This window comes from Bos grunniens, chromosome 12, assembly GCF_055505025.1.
Source record: "Bos grunniens cultivar Pamir isolate PY7600 chromosome 12, Bosgru_T2T1.0, whole genome shotgun sequence".
Taxonomy (NCBI): domain Eukaryota; kingdom Metazoa; phylum Chordata; class Mammalia; order Artiodactyla; family Bovidae; genus Bos; species Bos grunniens.
The window spans coordinates 88,842,004-88,861,867 of NC_141176.1; the positions used below are offsets into that span (position 1 = coordinate 88,842,004).

Consider the following 19,864-nt stretch of genomic DNA (forward strand, 5'->3'; position numbering starts at 1 on the left):
TTCTGCCCAGGCCCGAAGATGTTTCTTCAGGATCCTCTGTTTGGACTGTTTCCATGGCTCCTGATCTGCCCTCCAAATGCTTTCTTCTGTCCTCCCTTTGTTTGAGTCACCACGGGCAGAGACGGCCTCAGCCCCTGGGGGCCTGAGCTTGCCGGGAAGTCTGGACAAACAGACGCTACACGAGTGGGCAGTAAAATGGGGAAAGTCTGAAAATGAAAGTGTTAACCGCTCAGCTGTGTCTGACTCTTCAACCCTATACACTGTAGCCCATCAGGCTCCTCCGTCCGTGGGATTCTCCAGGCAGGAACACTGGAGTGGGTTGCCGTGCCCTCCTCCAGGGGATCTTCCCGACCCAGGGATCGAACAGGAGTCTCCTGCATTGCAGGCTGATTCTTTACCATCTGAGCCACCAAAATGGGGAAGGATGCCTATTAATGACATGGCTTAATTTGCACACTCAGAGCATCAGTTCATAGTACAAAACCACAGTCGATGTCACCCCTCATGCTCCCGCCACCACTGTGTGTCGCCCCCGTCCTGAGTGGGTACATCAGAGGGATCCTGAGTGTGGGAAGGACAGAGGGGCGGGGCACCTGAGTCCGATTCCAGTTCTGCCCCTTCCTGGCAGCTCCCGGCAGCCCCGGACCAGCCTTCCCATCACCAGTGGTCCCAGCGGGCTGTACGTGTTGACAGGTCTTCCAGCCCCTGCCCAGGGCCTGACTCTGGACAAACCAGCGGATGATCCTGCTCTTTGGTTTCTGATAAAATGTCTCATCTGGTCCTCTAGGGTCTCAGTTTAATCAGGACCCCTTACACAGCTGGAGAAGGAAATGGCAACCCACTCTAGTACTCTTGCCTGGAAAATCCCATGGACGGAGGAACCTGGCAGGCTATAGCCCATGGGGTCGAAAGAGTCGGGCACGACTGAGCGACTTCACACACACACACTTACACAGCTCTGGGTTCCTAAAATCCAGGATCAGGTGCATTGCATGTGTTGTGAAGTTTCAGAAGCCTTTTCAGCTGGGATCTCTCCCTCAGGGTGTCGGGGTGCCTCTGCCCACCCATCCTCCATGGCCCCTCCTCCAGGCCCCCCCGTGCTTATTACGGGGGTCCCCCTTCCTGAGGCCTTGGTGCCCATCCTCCTTGGGCTGGCACCTCACTTACCACCTTTTCTGTCCGCTCCAGCTCCTTCAGTCTCTCCCTCTCCTCTTGGTCTACATTTTCAAGTCTTTCTTGACTTACTATCACAAGCCTACCTTTATTTTTTATCCCGCTATGCTATGCTACTCAGATTCTAATTATTCTTTTTCCTTTAATAGGACACATAAACTTCTTGGGAAACATTTTCAAGCAAATATATTTTATCAACTAATAAATAATTACTAAATATATGTTTTTATGTATATAAATATAGAGGATAGCTAACATATTTTACTACACAAGCAACAAAATATTTCACAAATATCCATTTTCTTAGCATGTTCCATTTAATACCTGTTTTATACATTGACAATGTTAGTGAAATATTTTACCCCAAGTCAGACACAACTGAAATGACTTAGCAGCAGCAGCAGCAGCAGCAGCAAGGTCTCACTGTAAAGTCCAATCGCATTTTGTCAGTTTTTCTCCCACTGACCTTCTCACACACCCAGGACTAGGACTTGTGATCAGCTGGAGAGAGAAACTCCGCCATCTTCCTAGGACCATGCCATCATGTTCTGGGTCCAACCCAGGGCTTGGCAAACTTCTTCTGTGAGCGGCCAGATAGTAACTATTTTCAGCTTTGAGGACCATATGGTTACTGTCTCAACTCCTCGCTTCTGCCCTTGTAGCAAGAAAGCAGCCAGAGACGATATGTAAACAAATTGGCACAGCTGGGCGCCCATGCAGCTTTGTTTACAGAAGCTGGCACTGGCCTGCGGGCTGTGGTTTGCAGACCCCTGGTCTAGCTGAACTCCAGCTCTTTCCTATTAACCCGGGTGACACATCCACTTCACCATTTGCTGTAGACTGAACCAAGGCACCCTGAGAAATGGCCACGTGCTAATCCCTAGATCCTGTGAATGTTGCCATATATGGTGAGAGAAAGAGAGAGGGAGGGAGAGAAGAGGGGTGGGGAGTAGGAGGGGGGTGGTCTTCGCAGATGTGGTTAGAGACCTTGAGATGCTGAGAGCATTCTGAGTAATTCAGGTAGACCCCCCAATGCAGGCACATTTATTCTTATAAGAGTGGGGCAGAGGGATGTTTGATGACATATCCAGACAGAACAGGAGAAGGCGCAGTGACCACAGAGGTAGAGATGGTAGTTAGGAGCCTAGAAAACAAGGCTGCCAGCAGACACTGGAAACTGTAGATGAGCCTGGGGAATCTATCCTGGAGCTTTCGGGGGCCAAGCAGCTCTGACCACTCCTGGTGTGTGTATGTGTGTGTGTGTGTGTGTGTGTGTGTGTGCGCACATGTGTGTGCTCGGTCATCTCCAACTCTTTGCAACCCCATGGACTATAGCCTACCAGGCTCCTCTGTCCGTGGGATTCTCCAGGCAAGACTACTGCAGTAGATAGCCATTCCCTTCTCCAGCAGATCTTCCTGACCCATGGATCAAACCCATGTCTTCTGCATTGGCAGACGGATTCTTTACCATCTGAGCCACCATGGAAGCCCACTGACTCCTTGACTATAGCCACACAGACTCCTTTAGATATTCTGGCCTCCAGATTTGTAACAGAACCCATTTTTCTGAGGTTTGGAGCCCTAAACTTGTGGCACTTTCTGATAGCATCCCTAAGAAATGAACACATCCTTGCTATGTTGGCTGTCACCTACCCTCAAAATATCTTCTTTCTTTGAGGCTTGTGCCCTCAGGTGGGACTCTCAGTACCTTTTCTCTTCATTTTGGATGACCAGACTCTCGAACGTGCCCTTAAATCATTGTGGACTTGAGCTCCTGACTCATATTTTCCTACGCTGAATCCAGTCATTGTCTTATCACCTTAATACCTTGGTTACATCCAATTTTCTTTTCAATATGCTTTCTCTTAAGAAAAAAATATTGACCATTAGTTTCTGCCATGCAAAGTGCATTAGCAGAGGCTTGATTCCCTTTGCTGGTGATCTCTAAAGACGGTTAGAGAGCAACTGATGTTTCTTTCAGTCCTTTATATGGTCATGCTGTTTCTAATGTGAAAGTGCAATATAAATTACTGACTATTAAAATTATATTATATTTGAATGGAAAAAGCACAGTTTATTACTGCAAAGTACATATAATTTAAGTTAGCTCAAGAAAGAATTTCATGAGGAATTTGCTCTAATAAATTAGAACGTGATGTTGTTTGAAAGGGTTCTCGTGAATTTTAAACACGAGCCCTGTAATTCATCTGGAACGTGGGGAAAGATTTGCAAAGGTGAAGATTTGGCTCATTCTTTGTCCAACCTTTCACAAATGCTGCATTATGGGAGCCCACATGAGTCAAGTTCAGCTACAGTACAAGGCACATGGGATAGTTTGGCATTTGGGTGGAGGGTTTTCGTGAGGGTAGATCTATTTCATCAGTATAAGCTCCCACCCAAATGATTCATCACACTCTAGAATGCCAGGCCATTTCTGCAACATTTAGCCGGTTGATATTTTAAACTAGATCTTATCACCTCTCCTCTCTGGCCACAAGAATATACCTGCCTCCACCCAGGCTGGAGGAAAGGTCTGGGAGATAAAAGCGTGTCCATTAGACTCATCATTCGTGTTTTCTGCTTCACCATAGCAGTTTCTTTTGGAAAACATTAGTCTATTCTTCACCATTAAGATGCAGTGTTCACTACAATATTGTAAAGTAATTAGCCTCCAATTAAAATAAATTAATTAACTTAAAAAAAAAGATGCAATGTTCTTGGAGATGCAGACATAGAGAGCAGACTTGTGGACAAAGCAGGGGAAAGAGAGGGTGGGGTGAACTGAGAAAGTAGCATGGAGACAGATCCATTATCGTATGTGAAAGAGATAGCCAGTGGGGATTTGCTGTAAAGCACAGGGAGCTCAAACTGGTGCCCTGTGACAACCTACAAGGGTGGGATGGGGCGGAAGGCAGGAGGAGGTTCAGGAGAGAGGTTCGGAAGGGAGGGGACATATGCACACCTATGGCTGATTGATGTTGGTATGTGGCAGAAACCAACACAACTATTATAAAGCAATTATCCTCCAATTAAAAATAAATTTCTTTAAAAGACACAATGTTCTTTATAATAGACTTTGCTTATCATTATAAAATGGTACATATTCTCGTAGAAAGTTTAGAAAACATAAGAGGGAGAAAAGGAAAGTCACCTGTAATTCAGTCACTGAGAAATATTGCTAATATAATAGTTTATATCCCTTTATTCATGCATTTTTTTGTGCTTATAAATGTGTCTTTAAAAAAATTTTAGTGATTACTTACATAGTTAGGTGACCTACTTTTCTTAAGACCAATAAATATATCATAAATGTTACCCCAACCCATTAAATATTATTCTACACAAATGAGTTTGAGCCAATTCCAGGAGTCAGTGGAAGACGGGGAACGCTGGTGTGCTGCAGTCCATGGGGTCACAAAGCATCAGGGATGACTTAGCAACTGAACAGCAACAACTACATAATACTCACCACTGCACTGAATTTTATTTTAATAAACATTTTATCTTAACAAAAGAAGGCAATGAACCAGAGATTTTTTTTAAGTTACTGGGAAAGCACTTTTTGGGTAATTCATGGTTTATGGCACAGACCATGTAATAAATTCATGATCGTATTAGAATTTTTAGATAACTTTGCTGTGGCTAAGTCTCTATGACAGCCACCAAATTACTTTATAGTAGTGACTTCCTGCACAGAAAGTAGCTGTGGAAGGTAGCTACAATACTTGAATTTGGAATTAGGTTCCTAAAATGTGCGGAAAGTTTGAGATGTTTGACTTTCTCAATATTTACGTCCTTAAAACCTTAAAGTCGTTGCAGTATGTTGGGATAAAAGCAATCTCAGAGAGTCCTAGGTCACCCAGTTCCCGTAATCCGTTCACTTCAATGCATACCTCTTACTGTGAAGCATTAGTGTGCCTGAATCAGCACAGATTATGCCTCTGGTTTTTCAGTATCTTTCAAGAAGTTCCTGCTTGCTGTTTGAGTTTCAGCATCCGTCAAGACGTTCCTGCTTGCTGCTTCCTACTTGAGTTTTAAGACGTTCGGGAGCTCGCCTGTGTTTGGGATCTCCTCTGTCCAGCCTTCCACTGTAGTTCCTGTGCAGCCTAAACCCCTCCCTCGGCCTGCTGGCTACATTTCCCCCTCTCGTCTTCCCGTGGAGGAAGGACAGCTGGTCACTGAGTCCCTCTTTCAAAAACACGTCTCCACCTGTCGACGAGGAGACCCTGCCGAGTGGAACAGATGTCCCGTTGGGTTTCCACGTGTTCCGGCCGAGATGACTGTTGACATGTCAGATCAGCGATCCCTTCGGTGTCAGCATCATTTCATTTGATATTTATTCTTTCCCGCTGAATGTATGACACTCTAAACAAAGTGTTTCCTGTGAAAGTGATCTTCAGATTAGTGAGGCCAGGGCCAGCTAACGTGCGGCCTGGGTCTTCACAGTAGAGAGTGATAAAGTGAAAAGGCGCTCAGAAGCGACTGCTTCCTGCCTTGTGTTTGCTCAGCCAGTGAGGTTTCTCCTTCATTGGCTAGTTCTGTGGTCATTTGAAAAGTTAATTATAGTTTCTATGACACTGTTGTTTCTCTTTCCATATTTTTAGATGAGATCATGTACACCTTTAACTTGACCTTTTCTGAATGGCTTGCCCTTACTGAAAAAGAACTGTTGTTGCTTAATCGCTCAGTTGTATATGACTCTTTTGCGACCCCATGGACTGTAGCCCTCCAGGCTCCTCTGTTCATGGATTTCCCAGGCAAAAACACTGGAGTGGGTTGCCATTCCCCTCTCCAGGGGATCTTCCCGACCCAGAGATCGAACCTGTATCTCTTACATCTCCTGCATTGGCAGGTGGATTCTTTACTGCTAGTGCCACCAGAGAAGCCCCCTGTAAGGAATTGTTTTTGGTTCATTTGCTTGCAGATTTTTACCTCCAAGAGGGGAGTCCCTTGTCTAGGAAACATGTAGGTTTCCCTCCAAACCCTTAGCTACTGTTATTGATGCAAAGAGAGCACAATCAACATTTCTATTCTTGGTATCTCACGGCAGTCCTTCATGCCAACTATCCTGTTATTGGGTTCAGAATGACTTTTATAAGTTTAGGAAATAACTATTTGTTCTTATTTTGGAAACTGAGTTTTTTCTTCCTATTATTTTGTCTTCCCATCCCCTTTCATGCTGTTAATAAATAAATGGGTGGTATCTGACATCAGAGTCTTGCTATGTGCCAGGCATAGTTATAAATGTTTATGTTGCTAAGCTAAGCTAATTTAATTCCCCGTCCCTAAATCTTATGAAGTGGAAACTGTTCTTATCCTCTCTTTATAGACAAGGATGCTCTTTAATTAGAATGAGTAACTTCTAAAAGTCACACAACCAGCCTGTCCACCTTGTGTTAATTGTCTTAACATGGGGATATAGTAAAAAAAAAAAAAAAATCTTCAAGGCATCTTAGAAAAATCAAGGCTCAGACAAAATGAATGGGAGAATAATCAAAATAGAGACCTCCTCCCACCAAAAAAGAAGGATGATTCTCCCGGGCTGGGTGCACCGTCGGGAGGGAAGGGGATGGGAGCAGAGCAGGGTGTTCTGTATCTTGCTTCCCCCTGGACTTTTGGAGAGATGCGAAGCCCAGGGGAGATGGGAGCAAAGAACTGGGCTTAAAGATCCCAGGGCCCTCATGCAGCCAGAATAAAAATTCTCAGAAACGTAGGGGGGACGCCAGAGCTGAGTCCACTCACGGCCTGCGATCAGAGGCTGTGGACATCTCAGCAAGGAAATGACCCTTCCCCGTGTCCCGACCAGACAGCCAGCAGAACCGAGACCCCAACCCCCCAAATAAATCAACCGAAGCTGCTGCTGCTGCTGCTAAGTTGCTTCAGTCGTGTCTGACTCTGTGCGACCCCATAGACAGCAGCCCACCAGGCTCCCCCATCCCTGGGATTCTCCAGGCAAGAACACTGGAGTCGGTTGCCATTTCCTTCTCCAATGCATGAATAAATCTGTTTAAAAATGAAAAGAAAAAACCACTTAGAGAAGTACCTGCATACCAAACTGGAGGCCTCCTAAAAATGGCTTCAAATCAAGTGCTCAAAAAAAGTGGAGGAAGTGTGTTGACTTTTAAGCTGTTGCTGCTGCTGCTGCTAAGTCGCTTCAGTCGTGTCCAACTCTGTGCAACCCCAGAGATGACAGCCCACCAGGCTCCCCCATCCCTGGGATTCTCCAGGCAACAACACTGGAGTGGGTTGCCGTTTCCTTCTCCAATGCATGAAAGTGAAAAGTGAAAGTGAAGTCGCTCAGTCATGTCCGACTCCTAGCGACCCCATGGACTGCAGCCTACCAGGCTCCTCCACCCATGGGATTTTCCAGGCAAGAGTGCTGGAGTGGGTTGCCATTGAATAAGTAAAGGTTGTTGTTTAATGGATAAGTTGTGTCCCACTCTCTGCGACCCTATGGACTGTAGCCTGTCAGACTCCTCTGTTCACGGGATTTCCCAGGCAAAAATACTGGAGTGGGTTGCCATTTCCTTCTCCAGGGGATCTTCCTGACCGAGGGGTCAAACTCGTGTCTCCTGCATTGGCAGCCGATTTCTTCATCGCTGCTACCCTAGTGGAACGCCAGCTTAAAAGAGGCAGTTAGGGGAGTCACTGAGACGTATAGACAGGGGCCTTTCTTGGAAACAGGCTGCTTGCAGATGTACTCAGGTTAACGCCCATCTTTAGAGGGATGCGCAGGGTAAGGCCCTGCGGAGACAGAGGCAGAGATTGCAGAGAGGACCCGCGGAGAACCCTGGCTATCACCAGGAGCCAGGGGAGGGGCCCAGAGCAGATAACCCCTCCCAGCTTCCAGAAGGATCCAACCCTGCCAACACCTTGACCTCTGACCTCTGGCTTCCAGAACTGTGAAAGAGCAAATTCCCCACCCCACCCACCCCTGGCCCCGCCCCTTTGCTGCACTTTGCTTCCACAGCCCTAGGTAACTGACGTGCTGGTCGTGGTTATTTGGGAGTTTTCAGTTTGTGACACTTCAGCTGCGCCCTGGTGCACTCTGCACTTCTCCATGAATACAGCACCGCAACACAAGGTAAACACGCACGCACACACGCACGCACGCGCACACACACGCACCAAACCACCAAGTGTTCTGCTTGGATGAAGGCGAGGAGAAGGCCCTTTCTTGTGCTCGGTGACAAGAATTTCAGTCTCTGTGGCCCCTTCCTTGATGTACTTCAGAAGAAACCTTGTGGAAAAAGGATACAAGAAAGGGGTCACAAGAGCAGCATGCACAGAAAGTGAGTGTGGCTGAGAGGTACCCATCAAGCAGAGAGGGACCCCTTTTTAAAGGGTAAATGAGAGGAAACAACGGCTTGCAAATGTAAAGGAAATTTGATTTCGGTCTTAAGAGCTTATCGGCTCACGTGAGCATCACTGTTAAGTCGGCTGTAATTACAGCCAGTTCTCGGCCGGGACCCTCCGTTAATGAGGCCCGGAGCGCTTCTATCGGCGCGGGGTTTGTCTCCTAATAGATGCTCCTGGTTGGTCGCGGAAGCTTCCGCAGATGCGAGGAAAAGGAGCGTGGAGCGAAGCGGAGAGAGTTGGAGCCGCGGGGAGCCCTCGGGGCACTGGAGGCGCCGGGTAAGTTTTCTTAGAACTGTCAGTGGTGTTCGCTTCTAGCCCATTAAACTCGCTTACAGGAGAGCTTTAGTCAATGAGGCAGGATACAGCCTTTTCTTGGCCTCTCTCTTTCCAATTCCAGCAAAATGAATGAAACACAAAAAGTTCACAGGGGAAACGGCTGGGGAGGCCGGATTGGGAGCTGGTGTCGGAAAGAGCTTTTAACTTGTCTTAACATTACTGTCCTTTTCCATCCGACTTTTATCTGCCTATTAACTCCTTAAAGTTTGCTCATCCATCTGTAGAAAAGGAAAAAAAACCAAAAAACACCAAATGATGTGTGAAAAGATCTTCTAGGTGTTGCTGGGTCTAGATGTCATCTCCTGAATTTGTCTAAACACTATTTGCTCCTCATCAGGACGATCAGGCCCCTCTTTTGGGGTGGTTAACTGTTGTGTGTGATTTTTAAAAGCACTTATCTTTGAACCGCCTTTAGAGTTATTTCAAATCATTTCTGTTTCTGACAAAAGGAAGAGGTAGCTATGCCAAAATGTTACAGGGTCAGAATTTTTTTTTTTTTTTAAATCAGTTTTTACCAAGGATGAAGCGTGTTTAAGATTCTTTTTTTTTTTTTTAGTGATTTACACAGTAAAGGTGTTGCAAATTGTGAAATAGCACTCACTCAGTTTCACCCAGTTTTTCTATGGAAAAAGTCAATTTAATTTTTCTGTGTATGGCCTAAGAACAAAATACTTAATAAAGGATCCAGAGCTTTGATTACAAAATAATTGCACGTTTATTGGCCACAGGAATATGTATCTGCTTACTAAGTTTACATGTTAGGTTCTTTCTCAGATCTGTATGAACTTAATTCTGTTAATTTCCCAAAAGAAACTTAATTCTTTAGAGGATCATGTTGATCAGACAGATTTTCTTCAATTTGACTCAAAGCACCAACGTGAAGAAAGATGTTAGTACGAAGGCATTCACGTCAAAGATAGGATTCATTCATTCGTTCTTCAGATAGCAGTCAGTGAGGATATTCAGATGAGATGCACATGATTAAGTCCTACACCAAAATCTTTATAGTCCTGTGAAAGATAAGAACATAAAATGAAGGTGATTTAAATGCACGTCAAGACAGAGCATTGGGGAAGGAAATGGCAACCCACTCCAGTGTTCTTGCCTGGAGAGTCCCAGGGACGGTGGGGCCTGATGGGCTGCCGTCTATGGGGTCGCACAGAGTCGGACATGACTGAAGCGACTTAGCAGCAGCAGCAGCTTAGCAGCAGCAAGACAGAGCATGAAACTCTTTGTAATCTGTGAATATTAATTTCTAGGATGGTGGGGGTGTGAATACAATCTCCAAACACCTGAGCCAGAGGCACTTGCTCCATGTTTACAGAGACTGCAGAATTCTCCAGCTCTGCGCTCTTTAGCCCTTCTCGCCACCTGTCTGGGCTCAGGGTCACCAGGCATATTACAAGAACACTGGACCAGCTCATCTCATTCCATCTTCTCTCTACTTTATGGCCACTAGTATGAGTATATTTGGAGACTAAGACTGTATCCCAGGACTGAAACTGAAGAAGCACTGTGTGTTCACGTGTCTTTAGGGTAGCAGGGTTTTTTTTTTCTTAGAACAGTGTTGCATTTTTTACAGAGATACTCTGTTTTTAGTGTTAGAAACAGGAAAGGCCAGAGTAACCGCCATATGTTACACGACTAGCAGGAAGTGGACAAGAGACTCAATCTAATCTCCGCAGTCTGTTCATTTCGTTCATTATACACAGTTCTCCATGCCAAGCTCTGCATTGAGTGTTAGGATCACAGGGACAAAAAGCCTGGCTGCTTGACCTGTGCATGAAACCTAGTATCTTTACCTGAAATTCTACACCCCCATCTTTGTTTATAATTACTGCCTGTGGCTCAGCGGTAGAGAATAGTCCGAGTGCAATGCAGGAGACAAGGGTTTGGTCCCTGAGTCGGGAAGATCCCCTGGAAGAGGGCATGGCAACCCACTCTAGTACTCTTGCCTGGAGAATCCCGTGGACAGAGGGCTTCAGTCTCTAGGGTGGCAAAGAGTGTCAGACAGACTGAGTGACTAAACAACAATGTATCCAACTCATTGACTTAACCACAACATCCCTTCCAGCAGAGCAGGTGACACTGCTTGAATGAATGAGTGCATATGAAGACGAGCCTGGACTCTTGCCTGGAATAGTCACAGCCATACAGAGGAGACTAGTGTTACACACACCCGTAACAAGTCAACTTAAGTCCACAAACCGGTGTAAGACAAGGGGTCCGAAATGGATTAACTAAGTATGACTCCAGGAGAAGGCTGGTTGTGGAGAGGCAGGATCTTCAGTTTAAGTGCAGGGGAAAAAAACCGTTTTCAAAGAGTTGACTCATTGGAAAAGACTCTGATGCTGGGAGGGATTGGGGGCAGGAGGAGAAGGGGACGACAGAGGATGAGATGGCTGGATGGCATCACTGACTCGATGGACGTGAGTCTGAGTGAACTGAGTGAGTTGGTGATGGACAGGGAGGCCTGGCGTGCTGCGATTCATGGGGTCGAAAAGAGTCGGACACGACTGAGCGCCTGAACGGAACTGAACTGCGGTAGAGAATTACGGTCAATAGACGCCTCCTTGCCCAAGTGATCCCCACAGGTTCACTGTTGCCCTTTCATGTAACAAAGTAACTTCATGTTCCTGGTGAGGCAACAGCAGGAAACTGAACACTGTGTTCCCTAGTTTACAGAAGGGACCATTCATCACTCCGCTCCAGACGTCTCCTCTGCTTGCTTGCTGCGTCAGCATGCTTTTGTGTCATCATCCTTTCCTAGGAACAAACGTGACATTCTCCCCGGGGAAGTCCCATCTCTGGAGTGAATGCTAAGGAGCCCCGGAACAATTTTTATTTTTGGTGCCAACCTGCATGAAGCTGTCTACTGAGCTCACCTAGAGAACACAGGGAGCCTGGGTTTGAGGGAAAATGTGAAGGAAGAGGCCAGGAACCAGTAGAACATGAGGATGTTCAGGCATGAAGTGGTCCAGGTGAATGAGGACTTTCCTGGAAAAGGAAAACAGAACAGACCTCCCCTGGTTGTCTACCTAGACAGCGTATTAAAAAGCAGAGACGTTAGTTTGCCAAAAAAGGTCCATCTAGTCAAAGCTATGATTTTTCCAGTAGTCATGTATGGATGTGAGAGTTGAACCATAAGGAAAGCTGAGCGCCGAAGAATTGATGCTTTTGAACTGTGGTGTTGGAGAAGACTCTTGAGAGTTCCTTGGACAGCAAGGAGATCCAACCTGTCCATCCTAAAGGAAATCAGCCCTGGATATTCATTGGAAGGACTGATGCTAAAGTTGAAATTCTAATACTTTGGCCACCTGATGCAAAGAACTGACTCATTAGAAAAGCTCCTGATGCTGGGAAGGAGGCAGGAGGAGAAGGGGACAACAGAGGATGAGATGGTTGGATGGCATCACCCACTCGATGGACATGAGTTTGAGCAAACTTCGGGAGATGGTGAATGGCAGGGAGGCCTGGAGTACTGCAGTCCATGGGGGCTGCAAAGAGTCAGACAAGACTGAGCAACTGCACAACAGCAACAGCCATATTGGAGTCTGAAGATCCTCCTGTAAGGCCAGGAACTCGGACTCCAAGCCCAGACGGCTCTTTTTTTAATTTAAATTGCACAAAGACTGTTTTGCCCCTTAACCTGCTAATTCTTGGGAGATTGGTCAGCTCAGGATAGCTGATAACACCATCTACACTAGGCAGGATCCTTTAAAAAACAGTCAAAACGATTGACTTGTTATTTTGTGTCTTTTCTTCCCTGGGTGTTTTACCCTCCTCTGGATTTCAGCAGGTGGCTGTGGTTAAGGGAGATTTTGCCTGAGGAAATTTCTGTGGGGTTGGAAAGCAGAAACTGCTTGGCTTTGAGAATGGGTCTCCTTTTGCAGAAGAGAAATAGGAGGCAGGAGCCTGCCCCTGCTATGCAGGGTTCTGGACTTAGAAGGGGAAAGGGGTCTTGTGTCCCTCACACCCTGGAACACTGAGCCCTGAAGGAGCCTGGCTGAACCCACCACATGGAATTGGAGCGGCTGCTTCTGGAAGATCCTTACAGACTTTGGGAATGACCGAGTCAGGGCTGAAATTGCATTTTCCATCATACCGCCCAACCAGGGTTCAGGGAGGGCCTGAGCTGCCTCAGTTACAGAAAATAAAGTAACATTCCTGCCAGTTCATTCTGTGGCTAAAAGGCATGCCTTCTACAGTAATTATATATATTGTTTTATATAAAATGCCCTGAGTTTGACTGATCAACTTCCAGTTTGCCAAAGTATCAAAGTAGACGTGTTTATAAACCAATTTTAATGGAAACACTATGATTTGGGAAAGTGGAAAAGTATACCTAGGCACCTAGATGTCTATTTTTCCCTTCATTAGTTAATTTATTTTGTATTTAACAATGTTAATTTATATTTCAAAATAGAACAACAGGGAAAAAAACATTTTGTACTGCAGAAAGCCATAGTTTTAAAATGTAAAAATCTCTTGAAAATCCTCCTGTAACCTATTTCATATTTTTTGTAAGAGAGCATTTTATGACAAGAACATGGATGTGGAAGGGTTTTAGGTATTTTTGTTGAATGGCTGAGCTAACGAGTGAAAGGCATTCCAGGCACTCTGCACATTGGTTTATTGATGTGTACAGTGGCACAGAGTTTGGGGAGTGGTTTGACAACATCTTAAAGTGGTTAGAGAGTGGTTAGCAAACATCTTAAAATTATTCATCGCTTTTGACTCAGAAACCCCATTTCTAGATATTTATGCTAAGGAAATAATTACAGACATATGCAACAATTAAGAGGAAGAATGCTTGGCTGAGTGAGGTTTTTTTTAAATAACATTAAAAAATGTAAAGAATGTTAAGGTCCCAAAATAATGCTCTGGCCAAATAAGAATGGTCCATCGTATAATGAAATGCAATGCAATAGTTATACTTTATATCTGTATTGTATGTTTTTTTGGTATACTTTCAAGAGAAATTCAGGTATTTAAACTTACGAACTACTTCCTTGGTGGCTCAGATGGTAAAAAATCTGCCCACAATGCAGGAGCTGGGTTTGATACCTGGGTTGGGAAGATCCCCTGGAGGAGGGCATGGCAACCTACTCCAGTATTCTTGCCTGGAGAATCCCATGGGCAGAGGAGCCTGGTGGGCTACAGTCTTATGAACTTAACAAATTTACAAAGTACCTTCCGTTACTAGCTCTACTTCAGTTGTTATATGTGTTCATGTGATTTTGATTTTCCTCTTTTTACCTCTATCATCTTAATTTTCTACAATGACCAATCATTATCTTTCGATTAAAGGGAAGAATTCAATACAATTAGTTAAGACCATAGATTTAAAAGGAGAAGGGTGTGAAAATGGATCATTGCAGTTTTTCCTATTCTATGGAGAGAAAACTGTTTTAAAAGAGGAATGATTATCTTATATAGTCAAAGTTGTTTATCTTGCTTAAGGTTTAGTAACAAACTTTAGCCTCAATAATTGTTTTTTTGTTTGTTTTTTTAGTTTTAATAGACTTTATATTTTAGAAAATTTTAGATACATGAAAAAATGAAGACTAGAGCTCAGCAAATCACCATATGCCCTTTACCATTTTCTCCTGTTATTAACATCTTTTGTTACAATGATGAACCAATACTGACTCATTATCTTGTTGAAAGTCTAGAAGTAATTTGTCATTCCTTAGTTTTCACCTAGTGTCCCTTGAATGTTCTAGAGTCTCACTCAGGACACACAAGATATTTGGCTGTCAGCACCTCATCTCCTTGGCTCAGTCTTGGTTTTGATGCCTTGACAGTTTTGAGGAGGACAGCTTAGCAACTTGGCAGGCTTCCCCAGGCGGCAAAGTGGTAAAGAATCTCCCTGTAATGCAGGAGACTCAGGAGACACCAGATCCATCCCTTGGTTGAGAAGATCCCCTGCAGAAGGAAATGGCAACCTGCTCCAGGATTCTTGCCTGGAGAATCCCATGGACAGAGGAGCCTGGTGGGCTACAGTCCACGGGGTTGCAAAGAGTCAGACACGACTGAGCATGAGGTTGTCCCTCTATTAGAGCTTTCTTTCTCACGATTAGACTGGGGTTTTAATAATACATTAAAATAACTCTAGCTTCCCCTTCAAAAACATAATCCATGCCCTCAAATATCACAAACTTCCCAAGTCTTAACCCTGGGCAATGTTTTGTGTTTTTTCATTCATTGACAAACACGCAAAATGACACTAAATACTCCCGCCGCAGACCCCTCCACTGGTAACCTAACCCCTAGGTGCAAATAAACATCCCATTAACGCAAGTCCCATCACTGGAGGAGCCGGAAGCTGGCTCTCTGGCCCCTGGGTTAGAGGACACTCATCAGCAACCTCCCTGCTCCTGCAGCGTTTCAATTTTAACAAGGCCGGAAACTTGCTGGTTAGAAGTGTTTTGTTGCCGTTTGTTTCCTATCTCCATTAGCCTCCTAGCTTTCTGACTTTGACAGGAGTCTCAGGCTTGAACAGAATGTAAACACGTGGAGACAAGCACCTAATTATTTTTTTCTTCCTTAATATTGTCACTTGTAAAAGAAGGTATGGTTTTAAAGGGTAAGTATTGCTACGCGATGAGGAACAAAACTTTTCATAAAAATTGTCCAAATCCTGTGGCTGGCTGGTGGTTTGGGGTGCACTCTGGGGGGAAGTGCTGCTCTGGTACCTGGAAGCTCACCCTTTATCAGATGAGAGTGAACCCCTTTTTTCCTGCTCCACAGGTCTTATGTCCTTAAGAAAACTTCCAGTTGATTTCGTAGCAGAGATCCAGGACTATTGTTTATTTAGAAGACCAAAAAACGAAGTTTTGCCATTTAAAATGAACACTGATGCTTTTTCTAAGCATCTCTGTCACCACCTGGTAGGCTGAGTTCTGTGGCATCCTTGAATCTCAGCTGCAGACCAGTGCGGAGAAATTCTGGGAAGGAGAGAAAATTAATAGAGCTGACTGCTGAAGGAGGATGTCTGTAACAGAATTTGTATCAGAAGGGAAACGGAACTGGCCCAGTCCTGATTCAAGAGATGGTTCAGGGGGATGGAGCCTGCACTCTGGGGGATGGGCATGGTAAGAATTCCCCTGGGTATTAGCATCAAGGCCAGGCAGTCAAGTGTGTGGACAGAAATTCTAAAATCAGTGAAATACCCTAGCACATCAGAACGCTGAGGCAATAATCCAGATACCGCAAACAAAGCAACCGATGCAAGACTGGTTATACATCGACAGCAGGGTGAGCTTGCACAAGGGCTCAGTGTCCTACAGTGTAGCAATGGGAATTACGGATCCCTGACCTCTTACATGTATTTCAAATATTGTTCCTGGATTGTTATTTCAATGATATTTTGACACATACCTATTCATTTTGAATTAATACCATCTTACGATCTTCTTTAATTTTTCTTTGAACTTATGCATTCTGGAGAGCTTCCCTGATAGTTCAGTTGGCAAAGAATCCACCTGCAATGCAGAAGACCCCAGTTCAATTCTTGGGTCAGAAAGATACCCTGGAGAAGGCGACCCACTCTGGTATTCTTGGGCTTCCCTGGTGGCTCAGACGGTAAAGAATCTGCCTGCAATGTGGGAGACCTGGGTTCGATCCCTGGGTTGGGAAGATCTCCTGGAGAAGTGAACGGCTACCCACTCCAGTATTCAGGCCTGGAGAATTCCATGGACAGAGAAGGCTGGTGGGCTACAGTCCATAGGGTCACAGAGTCAGACACGACTGAGTGACTTTCACTTTCACCAACAAATCAGAGAATTATTCACTGATAGTTTGTATTCGTAAAGATCATACCCTATGAGATGAAAATACTTTAAACAACAAGATCAAATGTGATCTCACTAACGTGATTCGAAAGGACTCTTCTATAAACGTGTTTACTTTTCGAGTGCACTTGTAAGTATGTCAGGAAAGTTGTATATTCTTTGGACATAAAGATGCCTTACTTGCTTTTGAACTTATTTTATTAAACATTAGAAGTAATGATAATAAATAGACTTTCAAATAGCATTGGCATGATCATGGTTTTTATATTACTTCTTTAGGTTAAGATATACTTTTAAAATTGCAGGTGAATTTAATCTTTTATAAGAAGATTATTTTCATATTCCATAAAATATTTTTCCACATTAACATTTCAACTCGGGAAAGGGAGATGAGAATGGCCATTAAGAGAAAATCTTTCTGTTAGAAATATGAAAGATGCACAAAAACATTTCGTTGGATTTAGGACAATTCAGATTGAACATGCCCCTCTTGGAGACCTACCCAAGGGCTTTGATACCCGTCTATCCAAATGGCAGTGATGTTATTTTTATTTTGTCTTCAGTACTTTATTTTTAGATTTTCCCATTCCTTCAAATGTGACACATGGTGTAATTGTTGACAGCTTATGTGATATAGTCTCAGATCTAACTCATGGGGCTTTTTATGTAAGTGCTTAATGATACGTTTGAAGAGATGCTATTGAATTCAGAGAACGTAGATCGTTCTTGGAAACATTAATTTGATTTTAATATAACTTCCCCCCGTCAGGTTACAGTTGATTTCTTACCTTGGGAAAATCCTAAGTGAGTTTAATTCACTCACATTTTGAAAGTTTTTGCATTTAGCTTCATGAAGTGGAGATTTTGCAAATAGCCCTGAAGCAGAGCCATACTCTAAAAATTAACTCTTTGAATGTAACCTCATTTATCTGACTTTTTATGTCAGAGATTATAATGCAGAATATGCAGTTTTAAAATAAATGTTTAAAAGCACTTCCTTGAAGGGATTGTTCATCACATGTAAATTTCATTTTTTAACCTTCAGAACATTAAAATAACATAGCATTTCTTCTCTGTTTTAATCTGGCTTTCAGGGACTTTTTGGTCCGGGGTCAAATTCTACATCCTCTTAAGTATCTGTATTGTTATGTTCCTTTTGTCTTGTTGCTTGAAAAAGAAAATGAAGATCTTTAACGTCATTTGTTCTGAAAACAAGTACCGAAGTGTGTTTAATAAGAAACATCAAGGATGTAACTTCTGCCCTGCTGGTTTCAAAACCCAAAATCTTCTTTGCAAATAGAGTCATTCGTTGGTTACAACTGGATCAAAAGTAACAAGTCTTGTCTAGGTCTTTAGCCTAAATCCTCGCCCAGCCTCTCCCAGATTAACCCTGTTGTGCCTGGATTAACCTCTCAGAACCCAGGTATTGTTTCCCTTCATTACATTTATCCCCATGTCCCCTGTTGTCTTTGTTTTTCATTAGGGGGAAGAGACCAGGGAGGGTTTAGCCACCATCGGCTTTTCCAGCTTGGAGTACCTGTTTCAGCTTCATATTTGCCACTTGCTTCCCATTCCAGGGTAAACATTCATTTGGAATCCAATAACCTTGTCAATAGACATCATTAACACGGAGTGCTGAGCGGGCTGTACGCGCCGATACCAGTGAAGTCTCATTAGCTGTCCAAAGCCTAGAGCCAGAGATGACAGTTTTGCAACTGAATTAATGGTCCGTTGACCCATTTGTTATAAACAAATTGCAGTGAGGATTAGCGTTTGAGAACCATAGCCGTTTTAAAATGACGGATTTAAAAAAGTACAGTGCGTCTCCCAGAGCCTGTCAACAGACAGTGATTCATAATATGTTGGATTCTTTCATTTTCTACCAAATCTCTTAAACAGATTGGAATATTACACGCATTTAACATAAATTTGTTGGCAGGGCACTGGATTGCAAGAGACAAGGTAAACATAGCCTGGTGCTGGCCGTGGAGAGGAGTTACTTCCCTCTCACCTCCGGTTACTGCTGCAGTTAGGACAGCTATTCCTGGCTTTACGCCAAAGGAAATTCGACATTGAATTAGAAAGGCCATGAGCATAGATCTCTGAACTAAGTCCTGGGTAAGGACGAGAGTGATGTTATTTTTCTTAGAAATGGCACGACAAAGAATCAATACTGGAGCCTTCTATGATGTCATAATTTGATTTACTAGGTGACCTGCCCGCCAGTCCCTGACTGGTTAAGACTTTCTGAGCCCTGTTGAGCTCACGATACAAGCCTTGGTTTTCTGTTTACATGTGAATTTAATCTGCACAGAAGTTTAGAAGCCTCCAAAGAGTACTCTCCCTGTCACAATCAAGTGAAAACACTTACAAAACTGAGATGTTGAGGTCACGGATTATTCTTGGTTTCCTGTTTTATAGCTTTTTCTGTTCCCTTCTTCTGATAACAGTGCAGAGAGCCTGGGGCTTTTACTTCATCTCTGAAAACGATTCTTGAATGCAAATTTATAGTTAGGTGCTAGAGGTAAGGACTCACGGGGCTTTCTGGGAAAGGCAGTCACTTATTATTTGTATTAACAGGCTATCCAAAAGGAAAGCAAGACTCCTACATTCTTTCCCCAGTATACAAAATGAATCTTTTTGTGAATTTCGACTTCACTGCTTTCATCAGAAAGAACATTTGGGGTTTGAGGCTGGGGCTAGAACCAGCTCCATAATTTGTGGGGTCCAGAAATCTCATGGACAGAGGAGCCTGATGGGCTACAGTCCATGAGGTCACAAAGAATCAGACGCGACTGAGTGACTCACCAACAATAGTAAATTATTGAAGATTTCAAGGCTAGCAACAGCAGAGCATTAAACCCAGCACAGGGACCATTCTAGGGTTCATGGTGCCAGTCCCGGTTGGAGCCAATTCTCAGTTATTCAGTGGCCTTTGCTTAGCGGTCTGAGGAATGCCCAACTCGATCTCAAATCCCAGCAACTCCAGCTTAGGAGGCTTCCGAGGGAATTAGAAACATTAGAGACAATGGGTGAAAAACAAAGTTGCATACCCCATCCTATTATTTGCTGGGATTTGCACAAAATCTGCAGAGCACTTTGGTACACGGGGCTGGAGAACACGGCCCGTATTAAAGCCGCTGTCTCCCCTTCACGACACTAAGCCCAAACCCGGTTTTAGAATCTTCCCATTTCACGCC

General features: G+C 44.1%; 1 long non-coding RNA gene across 1 annotated transcript; it reads left to right on the forward strand.

Moving 5' to 3' along the window:
- Positions 1 to 8,128: 8,128 nt before the first annotated feature.
- LOC147362049 (uncharacterized) lies at positions 8,129 to 16,908 on the forward strand. The gene is made up of 2 exons (XR_015137742.1): positions 8,129 to 8,808; positions 15,622 to 16,908. It is a non-coding gene; the product is annotated as an uncharacterized LOC147362049 (long non-coding RNA).
- Positions 16,909 to 19,864: the final 2,956 nt, after the last annotated feature.